Genomic DNA, 17930 nt, shown 5'->3' with positions numbered 1-17930 from the left:
CAGAGCGCGAGCACTTAACCGCTAAACCAAGGGGCCGGCCCTCAACTTTCCCTGCTCTGCTTTTACCTAAACCTTTGTGGAACTCAAGAGTATAGCTCAGGTTACCTTTAAGTTTTGCCACTGTCTTTCTTATTTATTTAGGACTGGTTTTATAGTGTATTTATATTTACTTAGTTTTCCACTTTGGTCTTTCCATTTATTTAAGTATTATTCGGGCCTGCTCAGAACTTCTCACTAGACTGATACTTTTGACCTGAGAAAGGGCACAACTTTCTTAACTCCTTCACCAATAAGAGCCTCCTATGTGTTTACCTCTGCCCTCGGACTTTCCTGGGCATGAGTTGCCCAGGACGTTCAACCAAATTCTGCCACTCAAGCATGAAAAGGAGATAATAAAGTGGCTCAGGTGAGTGCACGTAACTCAAGTGCGAGCCTTCTGAGCTTACAAATGTAGCACCAACTCCACTGGCTTTTTCTTTATCTCTTTCTATCAATAAACTCATGGCAAGGAGAATTTATTATTTTGTCCTAGAACAAATCACCTGGGGAAAAAGAACCCCAAATCCAATGCTCCCAAGTTCAACCATCTAACATTTAGGTTTTGTTCATTCTGGCACTTATTAGCGTGCTACTCCGGCCTGATCTAAATCTCTTAGCCAGTGGTTTCCAGATGACCTTTAAAGAGTGGATCTGTGTATGCTGGAAATAATAGCAGAAAATATTTTTTTGCCCCTATTCAAGCTTCAAAGATAATTAATTATAATAAAGAGAGAGAAATTCCTGACTTTGTAAAAATGAAATGTTCCACTGGAGGAAACCTACGGGGATGTGATTTATCCTGTAGGAATTCTTGACTGAGTCTTTGAATTGTATAGGCACACAGAAAAATGAGCTCATGACTTAAAACGTCTCAAAAGACAGAAATCTAGGTTTATTCTTTTGAAAGGTGGATATGAGATGCTTGTAACAAACAAAGGATATTTGCTTTTTGCAAATTTATTTGTAAAAACTGTAGGGTTACATGTAATATTTTGAAATAACAACATATTGAATTATTTATCCCAACCTTACAAAAATTAAATAAATATCAAAAACAAAAACAAGTGAGAACTTTCCTCAACCACATTTGTTTGTTTGTTCAAGATAATCTAGTTCTGAAAGAGCTTACTTCTTTAATCCTTCTTTTCGCTAGGAATGGAAAATATGTTGAGACTGCAATTGGAGAAAGTGAACCACTAAATCGTGACCGGACACATGAGTTATACAAGTGACACATCTCCTGAACGTTGTCACATGCTTATGGGTTCTCTTTAGTGTAAGTCATCTGGGTCAGACATCTGTTTCTTTCATGTACTGATAGTATAAATTGAATCTATGTGTTCATCTGTCTAAATTACACACTCCTACCAAAGATAATTTGAAATTACAGTTGCAACTTCAGGGAACTTTTGATATGAACAATAGTATTCATTTGAGTAGAAGAGAGGAAAAAATATCGCAAACTTCCAACAATGCCAATATACTTCAGTTTTTTGATTGGTTTGAGAAAGCTTCTAAAAGAAGTCGCTTCCTTAAAAGACTCCCTAGCGAAGTTTAATAAAAATGCAAAAGCTTTACGTCTATCTCTTTATTAAATTACTCCAAATCACAACTTGAAACTAATGGCCTTTATCCCTCGTTACTTGTCATCTGTCCTATACTATTTCACCAACTTCTATTCCGTTTTCTCCAAGACAATACATAGAAGCTTTTAAATAAAAGAGACAAATATAAACATATTCAATTTTTAAAGGTTTTCTTGACAACGGATACCTCAAACAAAGTCAAAAGAGCAAAAGACATTGGAAAAATATCTGTGCATCATAAATGACAGGGTTTGGTCGTATGGGTATCATTTAAGGAGAGCTCCTAATTCAATAAGGAAAAGAAAAATACTTATTTATTGTTGGATAGCAAACTACCCCAAAACTTAATGGTTTAAAAAAACATTTAGTTTCTCAGGGTTTCTGTGGCTTAGAAATTCAGGAGCACTTTAGAAGTGTGTTTTGGGTCAGGGTCTCTCATTTGGTTGCAGACAGGATGTTGGTAGGAGCTAAAGAGTCTGCATCCAAGATGGTGCACTCACATGGCTGCTGACAGAAGGCCTCAGATCCTCATCAACTATGAGCGGATGCCTCAGTTACTTGCTAATTGAGCCTATCCATAGGCTGCTTGACAGTCCGCAAGACATGACAACTAACTTCCCCAGAATGAGCAATCCCAGATAGAGGAATCCCCAGTACTTTCTAGATTCTGCCGTCATGCATCATTATTTCCACGTTACTGTATTTGTCTGAAGTCAGTCACTTAGTTCAGCCATACTTAAGATGAGGGAATTAGGCTCTGCCTTTTGATGCTAGGAGCATCAAGGAAATTGTGGGTATATTTTAAAACTGCTACAATTATTATTATTATTATTATTATTATTATTATTATTATTTGGTGAGGAAGCTTGGCCCTGAGCTAACAACCGTTGCCAATCCTCCTCTGTTTGCTTGAGGAAGACTGTCACTGAGCTAACATCTGGGCCCATCTTCCTCTGTTTTGTATGTGGGATGCCACCACAGCATGGCTTGATGAGCGGTGTGTAGGTCTGCGCTTGGGATCTGAACCCACAAACCCCAGGCTGCTGAAGCAGAACACGTGAACTTAACCACTACACCATTGGGCCGGCCCCTGCTATAATTATTAATTCATCATCCTGATAGGGCAAGTATTGATATGTCCAAGGTATACATTTTTTTTTGTTTGTTTTGTTTTGGTTTTTTTACTGAGGAAGATTCACCCTGAGCTAACATCTATTGCCAATCTTCCTCTTTTTGCTTAAGGAAGATTTGCCCTGAGCTAACATCTGTGCCCATCTTCCTGTTTTGTATGTGGGTCACCACAACAGCATGGCTGCTGACGAGTGGTGTACCTCCATACCCAGGAACTGAACCAGGCCACTGAAGCAGAGCATGCTGAACTTAACCACTAGGCCACGGGGCCAGCCCCAACCCCCCGGGGTACATTTTGATACTCCTACAGGTTAACGTAGGAGAAAGAGAAGAACATAACCCAGAGACTCTCATCCAACCCATTCCACTTGGTTTTGGTCCTCCTCTTCCTTCTTCTTTTACTCCCTTGGCTGTTCTCCAAGCTTTCTCAGTCCACAGAGGTTTATAATGATGTTTACTGTAGTTTTATATACATATAATTCCTTCTCTTTGGGAGCATCTCTAAGTTTGGGCTTAGCAAAGGCTGCCAGAAATCCATGTTTATTAACTATTTTGTATGGAATCATACACTTCTCTATTATAAATATACAAAGATAGTGATACAACACAAAATGTTCTTCTTTGTATTATATATATTTATTTATAAAATTTATCTTCCCTTTTAGCTCTCCAAACTTTGGTTCTATGAGATATTCTTTAATAGAATAGTTATTCAATCAATATTTCTTTTACTAGTAATAATATTTCCTTAAAACAAACATAGTAGATGTTCCATCAATATTTCTTGAATAATAGTAATATTTCTCTGATGACCAACTTACTGCTTTCTAACCAAGGCTTCATAAATTATTTCCAATACATTGAATAATTTAGATCACCTAGTTCCCCCAAAACCAAAACTTGGAACCTTTGCTGAAACCTTAAAGCCATAAAGGATATTAATGACAAATAGATGAGTCTAGAAATACCAGGTGGTTGCGATGTGTTTGAAAAATATATTGATGGCTGTTCAACATTGTGAGAGGTGTTTTTGTTTTCTGGCACTGTGAATATCTTAGCTGCAAAGAGTCAATCTTAGTGATAATACTTGAAATGTCATATGTATCTTACTTTTCATTGTTTAAAGACGTCTCTCAACAATGAGTGTTTCCAGATCACTTGTTTTATATGTTAGTCTCTGCTGTGACTAATTTCAGCATATTCAATCTACAGCATAGCATTTCTCCAGCTTATACAGTTGGAAGAAAATTAAAATGGAATTTTATGGGTTCATTTTGTGTTTAAAACAGATTTGAATACTTAGTAGGAAACATATTTAGTATTTTATTTCTCATATCTCACATCCTCCAGGTTTTTGATATTGCATCCAAATTGTGACACCACTCTGTAATCCAATTGCCATTTTTTTTGTAGTAAAGTTCATGAACTGAGTATTAGTAAAGCATTTCCTTTCTAGTACACACTCAAGAAATCTTCAAGAGGTATTCCAAAAGTCAGCTTGGTAATAATATTTTATTGTCATTTTTAATGCCAAGTTCATGTGCATTTTTTACTACATTGCTAAATTATATATTCCAGTTCAGTCAGAAGTTTAAACATTATATATTCCAGATTGTGATTCACACTGTGTTGCAAACAGTATTATGCCTAGTGCGGCTGTCATAATGAAAGTGTTATAAAGTGTTGTACAGATATAAAATGTAAACTAAAACACTGAAAAATTCATAGAAATTAAGGATGAGCAAGGAGAAAGTTAATATTAAAAGTTTTGCTATGAGATAGTCTTTCTACATATATATCAGATGTGCTAACATATATTTAGAGATTCTATATACATGCATCTGCCTAGTTTATTGATTTATTGAGTATCAACCATAGACTAGATACTCTTAAATTCTGGGCATACAGCAGTGAATAAAACAGTCAAATTCCTCCCCACATGCTGCTTATAGGCTAGTGGTTGGAGGCATATTTTAAATAAATAAGCATGTAAATATATAACATGTCAAATACTGTTAAACTCTATAAAGTATAGTAAAACTGAGCAGGAATGATAGGGATTTCTGGAGATGGGATGGAGGGAATATCTTATTTTGTACGTTATAATCAGGGAAGTTCTCTCATATGAGGGCATTTTTGTGCAGAGACCTGAAGAACTAAGGATATAAGCTAAGCAGACACCTGTAGAAAGAGTGTTCCAGGTAGAAGTCACAACAGGTGCTCCCTGAGGTGGGAGCACGTATAGTGTCCTTGAGGACCAGTGTGGAAGCTAGAGTGGCTGGGGCAGACTGAGGCGAGGACAGGCAGTAAAAGATGCACATACAGAGACAGCGTTGTGTCAGTATTATGGAGGACTTTGTGGGCCATTTTAAGGTCATTGAATATTTTTAGAGATTTATATTGTAGAAAAGTTTCAGATTTACATAACAATTGGGAAGATAACACAGTTGTCATATATCTATCCCTCAGTTTCCACTCTTATTAATCTCTTAATTAGTATAGTATGTTTATTATAATTATTGAACAGATATTTGACACATTATTCTTAACTAAGTCCATAGTTTATTCAGATTTCCTTAGTTTTTACCTAATACCCTTTTTGTTGTTTGTTTCAGGAATCCATCCAGGACAACACATTACATTCAGTTGCCGTGTCCCCTTAGGCTCCTGTTACCTATGTCAATTTCTCAGATTTTTTTTTTTTTTTTTTTGGCTGAGGAAGATTCGCCCTGAGCTAACATCTGTTGCCAATCTTCCTCTATTTTGTGTGTGGGTCACCACCACAGCATGGCCACTGACAGATGAGTGGTGTAGGTCCATGCCCAGGAAGCAAACCTGGGTCGCTGAAACAGAGCACGCTGGACTTAACCACTAGGCCACTGGGGCTGGCCCCTATTTCTCAGACTTTTTTTTCTTTTCTTTCCAGCTCTACTGAGTTATAATTGATGCAAAAAATTGAGCAAATTTAAGGTGTACAATGTGGTGACTTGATGCATGCATATATTGCAAAATGATTACTACAATAAGGTTAGTTCACCCATCCTTCACCTCACATAATTACCACTTTTTTATTGTTGTGGTGATGGTGGTGCGAACATTTAAGACTTACTCTCTTAGCAACTTTCAAGTATGCAATATAGTATTCTCAACTATTGTCACCATGCTGTACGTTAGCTCTCCTACACTTATTCATCCTATAACAGGAAGTTTGTACCCTTTGACCAACATCTCTTCAGATATCTCTCAGACATTTTTGATGGCATCAAGAGTTTTGAGGACTATTGGTCAGGTGTTTTATAATATGCACCTCTATTGGAATTTGTCTGATGTTTTTCTCATGATGAGACTCTGCAGTTATGTGTTTTGGGGAGGAAGACCACAGAGGTAAAGTGTCATTTCCATCACACCATTAAACAGAACATACTATCAACATGATTGATGACTGTTGATGTTGACCTTGATCGCCTGGCTGAGCTATCGTTGGTCAGGTTTCTCTACTCTAAAGTGACTCTTATCCCCTTCCTCTTTCCATTCTGTATTCTGGAAGGAAGTCACCATGTGCATGTCACACTTAAGAAGTGGAGACTTATGCTCCCCCTCCATGACGACAGAGAATCTACATAAATCACTTGGAATTCTTCTGCTTGGGAAATTTATCTCTTCTCTCTTGTTTGTGGTATCATTTATTTATATCAGTGTGGACTCATGATATGTATTCTATACTTTGCATTACCATCCAATACTACCCTAATTTTTTCTTGCTCAAATTGTTTCAGTATTGACCATTTGGAGCTCTTTCAGTTGGCTCTTGTGCCCCTTTGTTCATCAGAGTTGGTATTTTTTTAATTACTTTTGAGAACTTCCTTCCTTTCTGGCACTACAAGATGCTCCAGGTTCATCTTGTATATTTCTAGACCCAGTCCTAGAATCAGCCATTTATCCAAGGAGCTCTGATTCCTTTTATTGGAAAACAGTATTAGAAAACAAGATCTGGATGCTAATTGTGCAAGTTCTACTGAAGTGTCATTTTCTTAGGCCCTCTCAGCAAACGCATCAAAGGAACATATGTTTATATACTAATCCATATATATTTATGTAAAAATAAATATATACAACAACATATATCTATATTAAGCTAATTGTCTGATGTCTCCAACTCTAATCCATTACCTCAGAAATCATTCTATCTGCCTGCTCTTGCTTCTATGTAAATTCCTACCTCAACAGAGAGAAACCTGACTCTTACCATTCATGATGCTTTCACTTCATTTTTCAATTCCAGTAGACATGTATAGAAGCATCAGAATTGTTAACCAGTACTCCCATGGGAAGGACATTATCAGCTAGAGTACAATCCTTTGTGAAGTTCCTCTTGCTTTTAGTCTTACATATGCCCCTCATTTCCAAAGTTACTTAGTTCAGCACTTTCTCTCACCCCACCAACAGCCCTCTCACTGAGGTTGTTTCATACATTTGTAAATACAGTGACCTTCTCTTGTCACAATCCTCATTGCTTCCCAGAATCTCTCAGTCTCTTAAATGACTTTTTTTACTTGCATACATTAGGGTTCATTCTGTGCTATAAGGTCTACGGGTTTTAACAAACACAACGCCATGTTTCTGACACTACAATATTATACACAATAGTTTCAGTCCCCTAAAAATCTCCTGTTCTTTCCTATTCATCTCTGTCCACCTCTCCACGTACCCTAAGCAATCACTGATATTTTTACTATCTCTATAGTTTTGCCTTTTTCAGAGTATTATATAATTGGAATTATACAATATGCAACCTTTTCTGACTCTCATCTTTCACTTATCAATATGTATTTTAAGTTTCTCCATTTTTGTGTGTGTGCCTTAATAGCTCATTTCCTTTTATTGCTGGATAATATTCCATTGTATGGATTTATCACTGTTTATTTATCCATTCATGTATTGGAAGATATTTTGGTTGCTTCCAGCTTTGGGCAATTATAAATAAAGCTGCTAAATATTTTCTTGCAGGTTTCTGTGTGGACACATGTTTTAAAATCAGTTGGATAAGTACCTAGGGGCAAGATTGATATGACTATGTTTATCTTTCTGACAAACCGCCAAAATGTCTTCCAACTGGCTGAACCACTTTGCATTTCCATCAGCAATGAATGAAAGTTCCTGTTGCTCCCTTACCTCACTAGCATTTGGCAACGTTAGTTTTTGTGGATTTTAGCTATTTAAATATGTCTATTGGTATCTCATTCTTGTTTTAACTTGTGATTCCTTAATGACAAATTATGTTTAGTATCTTTCTACATGCTTATTTGCCACCTATATATCTTTTAGTATGGCATTTGTTCAAGACTTTTGTCCATTTTTAATCGGGTTGATTGTTTTCTAATTGATGACTTTTAAATGTTCTTCGCATATTTTAGATACAATCTTTTATCAGATAGGTGTTATACAAATATTTTCTATTAAGTCTGTGGCTTTTCTTTTGATTCTCTTAACTGTGTCTTTCACAAAGCAGAAGTTTTTGCTGTTAATATAGTTCAGTTTATTAATTTTTTTCATGAGTCATGATTTTGGTGTTGTATCTAAAAACACATTACCAAACAGAGGGTCCCATAGATTTTCTCCTATGTTTGCTGCTAGTAATTTCATAATGCTGTTTTTTCTATGTAGGTGTGTAATCCATTTTGAGTTACTTTTTGAGCAAGATATGAAGTTTATGCCTAGATTTATTTATTTTTCATACGGACCACCAATTTTTCTAGCATAATTTGTTGTAAAGTCTATCCTTTCTTCATTGAATTGTCTTTGTTCCTTTTTAAACAATTACTTGGCTATATTTTTGTGGGTCTATTTCTGCGGTGTTCTGCACTGCACTGTTGTAAATGGTTTTTTTAATTGTCAAATTTCAATTTTTTATTGCTAATAAAGAATAATACAAATGAATTTTGCCAAGTGACCTTTTATCTTGTGACCTTGCTAAATGTGTTTATTAGTTCTAGGATTTATTTTTTTGGTAGATTTTTTATGATTTTCCACATATACAGTTATGTTGTTTGTGAATAGAGACAGCTTTATTTCCTTCTTTCTAATCTGCATTGCTTTTATTTTACTTGCCTTATTGCATTGGTTAAGTCTTCCAGTACAATGTTGAATAGAAGTAGTGAGAGAGGAAATTTTTGCCATGTTACTGATATTAGGGGGATGACATTCAGTGTCTCTCCCTTAAGTATGACATCGGCAGTATTTTTTCCATAGATAGTCTTTATTAAGTCAAAAATGTTCCCTTGTATTCCTGGTTTGCTGAGAGTCTTTTATCATGAATTATTGTTGAATTTAGTTGAATATTTTTCTGCATCTACTAATATCATATAATTCTAAAAACTAATATACATATATGGTGAACAAAAATTGATAAATTTTTGACTATTGAGTCAGCCTTGTGGTCCTGGGATGAACTCCATGTAGTCATGATGTATTTTCATTTTTATATCACTGCTTTCAATTTGTTCATATTTTGTTGAGGATTTTCATGTCTTTGTTTATGAGAAGTATGCATTTGTGGTTGTCTTTTTTTTGTTATATTTTTGTCTAGTTTTGATATTAGGGTAACGCTAACTTCAGAAAATGAGTTGGAGAGTGTTTTCTTTTATCTGTTTTCTGGAATAAATCATGTAGAATTGGTATAATCTTTTCCTTAATATTTGGTAGAATACGTAAGTGAAATCTTCTAGATATATAGATATATATTTTTTTATGTTTTGTAACTACTAATTCAACTTCTCTAATGGGCTATTCAAGTTATCTATATCTTCTTGAGTGAGTTGTTGAGGTAGTTTACGTCTTTGAAGGAATTCGTCCATTTAATCTAAGCTATCAAGTTAATGGTTATCAAGTTGCTTGCAGTATCTCCTTTCACCCTTGTAACGTTTTGGGGTCAGTTTCATCCCTTCTTTCATTCCTGATGTTGGTAATTCACATCTCCTTTCTTCTTTTTTTTGTTAGCTTGACTAAAAGCTTAGTAATTTATTTCGCCTTTTAAAGGACCAGGTTTTCATTTCCTGGCTTTCTCTATAGATTTTTTTCTCTCTTTTCAGTTTCACTTATTTCTACTCTGATTATTGACAGTTTTATTTCCTTCTGTTAATTTATGCTTGATTTGTTTCTCTCTTTAGTTTTTTTTTTTAAATGGAAGCAAGGCTGATGCAACATTTGAAAATCAATCAATTTATATGATCATATCAAAAAAACTAAATAAGAAAAACTAAGATATATTTTGAAGAATGGAATGACTGTAATGTTTCAGAGAAAGCATGTAATAATGTAAGTCTTATTCCCTTTCATTTTTAAGAGTCAACTAAAAATTCAAAGGCATCAAGAATATCAAAGTGTGCACATATTTTTTTTTCTAATGAATGGAAACATCTATGTTTCAGAGTTTAGAAGCATTTTGCTTTAAAATGAGATTCATAAATAGTACAGGAGACTTCTAGCAGTATGAGAGAATAAGTATGACAGATCATCCTACTAATATATATTTTATTTTTCATTTATTTCAAAATGGAAATGTTAATGTATTACTACAATAACTAGAGAGAAAAGGTAATTCTTAAAGATAAAATATACTAGGGGCTGGCCCAGTGGCATAGCGGTGAAGTTCACATGCTCTGCCTCAGCGGCCCAAGGTTTGCAGTTTCAGATCCCAGGCGCAGACCTATGCATCACTTATCAACACATGCCATGGCAGGCGTCCCACATATAAAGTAGAGGAAGATGGGCACGGATGTTAGCCCAGGGCCAATCTTCCTCAGCAAAAAGAGGAGGATTGGTGATGGATGTTAGCTCAGGGCTGATCTTCCTCACCAAAAAAAAAAAAGATAAAATATACTAATATTAATTTAAATCTCTAAATATGTGGAAAAGTCATGAATAATAAAAATGAAAAATACAACTAATGTAAATATATATAATACATATAAGGAAAAATTTAACACAATATTTTGAAAATTTTGGTAAATTAATAAAATTTTATTGAAAGCTATCCAAAGTTCTGAAATAAATGGACAGATATACCATTGCTAGTAAATGGGAGGCTCAATGAATAAATATACAAATTATCTCCATATGTTCAGTAGTTTAATTATATTTCTTTAAAAATCCCCAAATTTCATGGAGATTTACAGTGTGATTTCAAAACATCTATGAAAGAACAATGCCATGAATAGTTGACAGCTGAAATAGAAGGTCATGTGGCAGGATTTAGCCAACCAGATATCAAGAATTATTATAAACTTATTGTAATTAAGACAGATCTGTAAAATAAATAAACAGAAATTCATGAAATTAAGACTCTTAATTTAGGAAGAGAGTATTACATATGCAGTGAAAAGGACGTTGCCAGGGACTATTGTTTACCTATATGGAATCAAAAATTAAATGAGATTTCTAACTCCTTACTGTGCCTTAAAAATATATTGTCTGGATGGATTAAAAGGCAACTGTGAAAAGCAAAATTTTAAAGTTTGCATAGAATATTTTATAATGTCAAGGCAGGAAGTGATTTCTTAAATACATCATTACAAACATAACTATGAATGATAATTTTGCAAGATTCAGTTACATTAAAACAAAGAACTTCTATTTTTTTTTGGTGAGGAAGATTCACCCTGAGCTAAAATCTGTACCAGTCTTCCTCTATTTTGTATGTGGGATGCTGCCACAGCATGGCTTGATGAGCAGTGTGTAGGTCCATGCCTGGGATCCGAACCCACAAACCCTGGGCCACCGAAGCAGAGCCCGAAAACTTAACCGCTATACCACCAGGCTGGCCCCAAGAACTTCTATTTTTAAAAAACTATATATAAAAAGTATATTTCCTTCAAATGGGGTGACAATATTTGGAACATATGTAAGTGACTGATATTAAGATTATCTATCAGTCATCTATTTATCCATCTATCTATCTATCATCTCCATTTAAATAATTCCTAGAAATTATTAAGGGAAAAAGCATGAATCTCTGAGAAAAATGAATAAAATTTATGGACAGTTATTTATAGAAGAGGAAACACGAGTGGATCATAGTGCTCATCTCCTGTGCTAGAAACTGCTAATTTTGGCCCCATCTTGACAAAGAGATGTGAGTGGAAGTAACATGTTCAAGGTGTGGATCATCTCCTGGAAATAGAGGCTCCTTCTCTTTTTTTCCTTTCCTTCAAGCTGGAATTTAGATGTCATGCAGAAGATCAGCCTTCAACTCTGGCTGGGAGAAAACCCAATCAGACGATGGAGTCTTAGGGTAAAGAGAGCCAGGATCCATGGATGCCCTCATGGAACTGAACAACTTTCCTTCCCTGGGCTAGCCATCTATAATATGAAAGTTTTGGCAGAAAGAATCAATGCCTAGCTTGTTTGAACCACTGAATACCTTTGTCACAGCACTATACTTTAATTAATAATCGGAATTGGAATTGGAATTGAACTAAAAGATTTTGGCACATAATATTCTGCCATGACAAATCTCTTTCACTGAACCAACAGGGGACATAGACAAGATATCTACAAAACCTGCCAAAAAAATGTCCAAATATTGGGATTTCTTTTCAACCCCTTCCTGCTTTAGCAAGGCAGTACAAGCTAAATTACCAAACCAGAGCAAAGAGGGAGAGCATAGCACTCTACTAAAGAGGCTTTCTCTGATGGCAGCTGCAATCTAAATTGACTGAGAATACACTAATGTGGAGACTTGCAGGGTTGTAAAAGCCAGCTGCTTCTGTCCACTGAACAACAGTTGATAAGATTATGGAACCTATACATCAATGTGCTTGGACATAAAATGGTAGCCAACCCAGCTGCAGAGATCAGACTATGTATGTTGTCTGTTCACTCAGCCTATTATTTCATATGGCCTTGAGGTAGCTGCCATTAAAATGAGTATAGATGTCAGTAAATAAAAGACAGTCATCCAGGCTTAAGAACTAGTCCAGGTAGATGTTTGATTGTATTATAATTTCTTTCACACGGAACTGAATGGAAGCAAATAAATCAGAAGCCTCCTGGGTTTTTAAGGAAATTGTTTTGCCCCAAAAATTTAGCTTCAAAGCGGTGATCGTTCAATTTCTCAAGCAAACCTAAGTCTGAAAACCTGAACTAAGAGGGGATTTACTGTTAAAACTCTGCCACATCAAGGAAGGCATACTCTCCACTGTTTATTTTAGATGTAGGCATAATGGACAAGAGAGATCCTGTCATACAGCAGAGCCAAGTTCCTTTAATGAAGCTACTCCAACATTGAGAAAGAGAGGCTTCATAATATCTATCCGCTAGATTTTGTAAGTGATCAGTGACTTCACTATGTGCCCCTTCCTCCCTTTTCACAACTGAGTTATTGCAGTTACCCTGTACTTGATAGGAGGAAGGTGGTAGTTAGGGGTGAATATCTTTGTCTGTTGATTTATTGGTCACCAAATCAGGAGGATTTATATTTAACCCTTTGGGTAAAACTGTACATCACAAAGAGATCAACATAATAAAAGTGGAGTAAATTAGGGAAAGAGCCATAGGAAACAAGATTATAATGAGGTTAAGGGTATGTGATGCCAATCACATAAGGCCCCTCTCTCAGCTGATATTGAACGCATGCATGCTTGGTATACCAGTTCTGAAAGGCTGGGAGCAATTAATCAATACTTAGAGAGTTGAAAGTGCCAAAACTCTGCCGTAAATAGTCGGGTGTTTGGAATCAACACCAATCTTGCTATGCCAGATATAGCTACTTTAAGCTGAATGTCGGCAATTTCTACTTTCATAGCTGTCTTAATGCAGTAGATACTTAAAGTTGTAAGTCTGTATACCACTGTTGTGCAGTAAGAAGAACATCAGACGAAGAGTTGGAGGACCAGGGCGCAAGTCCCAATTCTGTTACTTACCAATGCATGAATGAACTTGAGCAAATTACTCTTCTAAACTAAATTACTTCATCAAAATGATTAGATAATAATACAGTCATCCATCGGTATCCGTAGGGTTTGGTTCCAGGACCCCCTGCGGATACAGAAATCCACGGATGCTTAATCCCTTAGTAGACCCTTGTATCTGCAGGTTCAGCATCTGCCGATACTGAGGGCTGATTGGACTACCTATCTCTTTGGATTTGTTGTAAGGATTAGTTTATCTAAAATCCTTCCCAGATCTTTGTTATGAAAAACAATAGTTCCTAGAGACGCCCTTTGGAAAAGGGTGAAGCATTTATGTTCTTGGTCCCACTTGGCAATCTATAGTGGCTATTTGCCCAGAAACAGACTTTGAAAATTCCTACCGAATATAAGCACATTTGAATTTACTAACAAAGTTTTTTTGAAAAATTGAGAACAAAAGGAGCCCTTAAGGGGTATTTGTTGAATTCATGAATTAAAAAATGCTTCACTCTCATGGCACTCATCAAGACCTCTGCTAATTCATAAATACCATCCAAAAATCTATTCATAAAGTTGAGTTTACTAGTTGCCACAAAAAGACATCACCACTCTGACAGAGTTTTAGTAGCCTAAGACTGGCGATGGGGAGCCTAATACTACACACACAAAGACACACAAGCATGTCGCTAAATCTTAGCACGGTAATCAAACTGCAATGTCTCATCTTTCCATTGCTCTCATCCTGCGTATAAATATACTTTGTATTATGAAACACTTGAAAGATTCAATAGCTTACTTCTCGACTTTTTATTGTGCTAACTTTCACAACTCTCCATTCTAGGGAATATATGCATGGAAAAAAAATCTTGATCCTGATTGTGCAACAAAATATGGTCAACCCATTATTCTTTTTCTTATTTTTCATTCTATTATAATTTTTGACCATTCTCTAAAATAACAAAATGAAGCATTAATATGAAATTTGAAGATTATATTTTGTAGCAAATTTACTATAGAACTCAAAGAAATTTTGGTACTTTACCTATCAATTTCCCCAAGGCCTGATTATTTTATATTCTTAAAAAAAGTATAAGTGCGATATCTCTGCTACTGACTGAAGAAACTAATAACACTGTTAAATTTTGCAGCATCATAAAGTCTGTCATACATTCACTCTTATATTTCTAGAGGTAGAGGGTTTAGCTACTTAAGTTGGACCACCTCCGGCTCTGATAACTTGTCCCCTACATCTAGTTTCTCAAAAATAAGATTCTGAGCCACCTCATCAATCACCCCCAACCTGCTTTCTTCACACTCACATGTCCATTTTCTTTATGAGTTCATTGCTAAAAGGCCTTTTATCTCACCTGTTTCAGAAAAAGCTTCTAGAACAGCTATCAACATTTTTAATGCATTTGTTACTTTCCATTAAGTCACTCTATATCCACATGAATGATGTTGAAATGACTGACTGCTTCTCTTACTGTGGGAAGCTGAAATGCCAAGCTCAACAAGGTAAGCTCTACTTAGGCCAAGGTGTATTGTCACTTGTTGTCACACTCCAGCATGTTTCTCTCCAGGAGGTTGGCAGGGTATTACTGGAGAATTCGCTTCATATAGCCTCACGGAAACTCAGCTCTATCATTAGGCAGGATACACTGAATTTGTGGAACAAAATCAATCCCGGGCTTAAAGTATCTCAATGATTGTGACTGCTACATGCTTTGGATTTTGTGCACTTACTTACATCAAGATTTGAGTGTTTATTTTGCCTTTTTAGAATAATTCTCATTTTATATTTCTGTCAAGCAAAATGATGGTAAAAAATTGCAACTCTTTCTCATTGCAGATAAATGAATAATCTAGGATTAGAAAAATACCACATTTGACAATGTAAAGGTAAATTATCCAAGCCACCCATAACACTTAAAGCAGACCTTTGGTCTCATCTCTTGAAAAAATCCTGTGTGCTTTAATATTTACAACTGATATAATAAAAAATCACATCATAGCATGAAATTGCCGTGGTTACTATATGAAGAGCTAACAATTTATTGGTCATTGGCTAGTCAACGGTAATATTTATTAGATAGAAAAAAATAATATCAAACACAAACCACTAACATTATTTGACATTTTAATATTGTTAAGTTATTTGAAAACTATCTTAAATTTATTTTCTAACACATTCAAGGCACACAAGTTTGAGACAGTAAACATCTGAGATTTAAGAAATCCTGTGATACGGCAAAATATAACAACATATAAATTAATGGTTATAACATTTAGACAGTATATCAAGAAGTGAGAGAATAGAACGAATTGACTAGAAATGAAATCTAAAATATAATAGAAATAAGATTATTATTTTAAGATTCCTTAAATGAAATATAAAGTGTTGAAATATACCTTAAATGAAATATCAGGTTTCAAGATAAGGTAAGGAGATTCCTTAAATGAAAAATAAATTGAACCTGTAATTAAAGTGGCGTAACTTGTTCTAGGATACAGAATCATCGGTGAAGGATAGAGTTTGAAATAGTTATTGATCAGATTGCCAAATCCAAAGCAAAATGAAGCATTTCACAGGCACTCAGGAAGAAAAGCAATAGAAATGAGAGAAAAAAAAATCTACACACACAAATGAGCAAATAGGCTGGCCATTAAACTTACAATGCCAGATTTAGAGGTAAATTGAAGTTTTGAAGCAAAACAGTGTGACCGTGGAATCCTCTTTGAAGGTAAATTGCCTTTGAGTAGAAAGGCAAAGAAAGGATTTTATAAAAACCATCGGGGATCTGGATGTATTTTGTCTGTGAACTCCTCTCTGCTCCCCTTCCAAGTTGTGTTCACATACACAGAGACACACACACACCGACACACACACACACTCATTAAAAAAAGAAAAATCCCAGCATAGAATGGTTCAAAATAAAGAAATAAGAAATTGGGAAGCTCCTGCCGGATAAGATCTGTGTTTACTTATTATGCACTGTAAAATAGAAATATGGTTTATGTCTTGTATGAGGTCTAAAAACGATGATATTTTTAACCTCTTTACCACAATGTCTTCTACGAGATTATCTTTAATTCCTGAAGAATAAATTTACTTTTCTTTAGTGCCCAAAATAAATGACCCAGCTCCCATCCCACAAACTGTGACATGTCTACACCATTACTGTCCTCAAGATTCCCAAAATTAGCTGCTGGAGGGAAAGATAATACCACAAATTATTATATAAAGGAAGTCTCAGAGTCATGATTTTTCCAAATACTAGGAGGAGAAGTTCTTATCACAGAAAAAAAATTAATGTAGCCAACACTTTTCCTGGCATATGGGAAAGGGGCAAAATTTCAAGTTTGGCTAGGGAAAAGAAATCATCTTTCAAACTTGAGTTACAATAGGAGGACCAAAAGAAACACTTAAGGCTCTATGTGGCCTAATTTTATTTGCTGGGAAAGGAGTTCAGGTAGGGATTTGAAGCAATTCCAGTTACATAATATAATTTTTTCCATTGATGCCCTCCTGATTTCATCTTCTCCTGTGATTTAGTAGGAGAATCTGTGCCTATAGTGTAAGTTCAAATTCTGACCAAATATTCAGGACAACCTAAAATAAGTGCTCAGTAAATTACTTTTGAATTAATATTATAAATGAATATCCCATTGTATGCCACATTTACATAAGAAAAGACATTTAGAAACTGTTTTGTTTTTTAATCTGCATCATCTTATCCAATGCATACTTCAGATACTGAAGAACATTATCCATTTTATATATATGCGATTAAATTTCTTAATCCTATTGAAATAAGATAACAAATCTAGGAAAAAGATAAATGAGACTTGATCCTCTAAACATATCAAGTTTAACTCAATAAGGGGATTGTATTAGTCAGACCATATACAAAGGGGATTGTATATAGTCTCCATATATAGAAAGAGATTTATTATAGGAATTGACTCATGCAGATATGGAGGCCGAGAAGTCCCACAGTCTGCTGTGTGCAAGCTGTAGAACCAGGAAACCTGGTGTTATAATTCAGTCTGTGTCCAAAGACTAAATAAAGAACCAAGGGAACTGATGGTGTAACTCTCAGTCTAAGGCCAAAGGTCTGGGGCAAGGGCAGGGTGGGGGGGCAGGTGCTGATGGTGAAGTCCCAGAGTCCAAAGGTCCAAGAACCAAAAACTCCGATGTCCAAGGGCAGGAGAAGATGGATGTTCCAGCTCAAGAAGAGAGAGAGAATTGGCCCTTCCTCCACCTTGT

Source organism: Diceros bicornis, chromosome 38, assembly GCF_020826845.1.
Source record: "Diceros bicornis minor isolate mBicDic1 chromosome 38, mDicBic1.mat.cur, whole genome shotgun sequence".
Lineage (NCBI taxonomy): Eukaryota > Metazoa > Chordata > Mammalia > Perissodactyla > Rhinocerotidae > Diceros > Diceros bicornis.
This window is presented reverse-complemented; position numbering follows the sequence as displayed.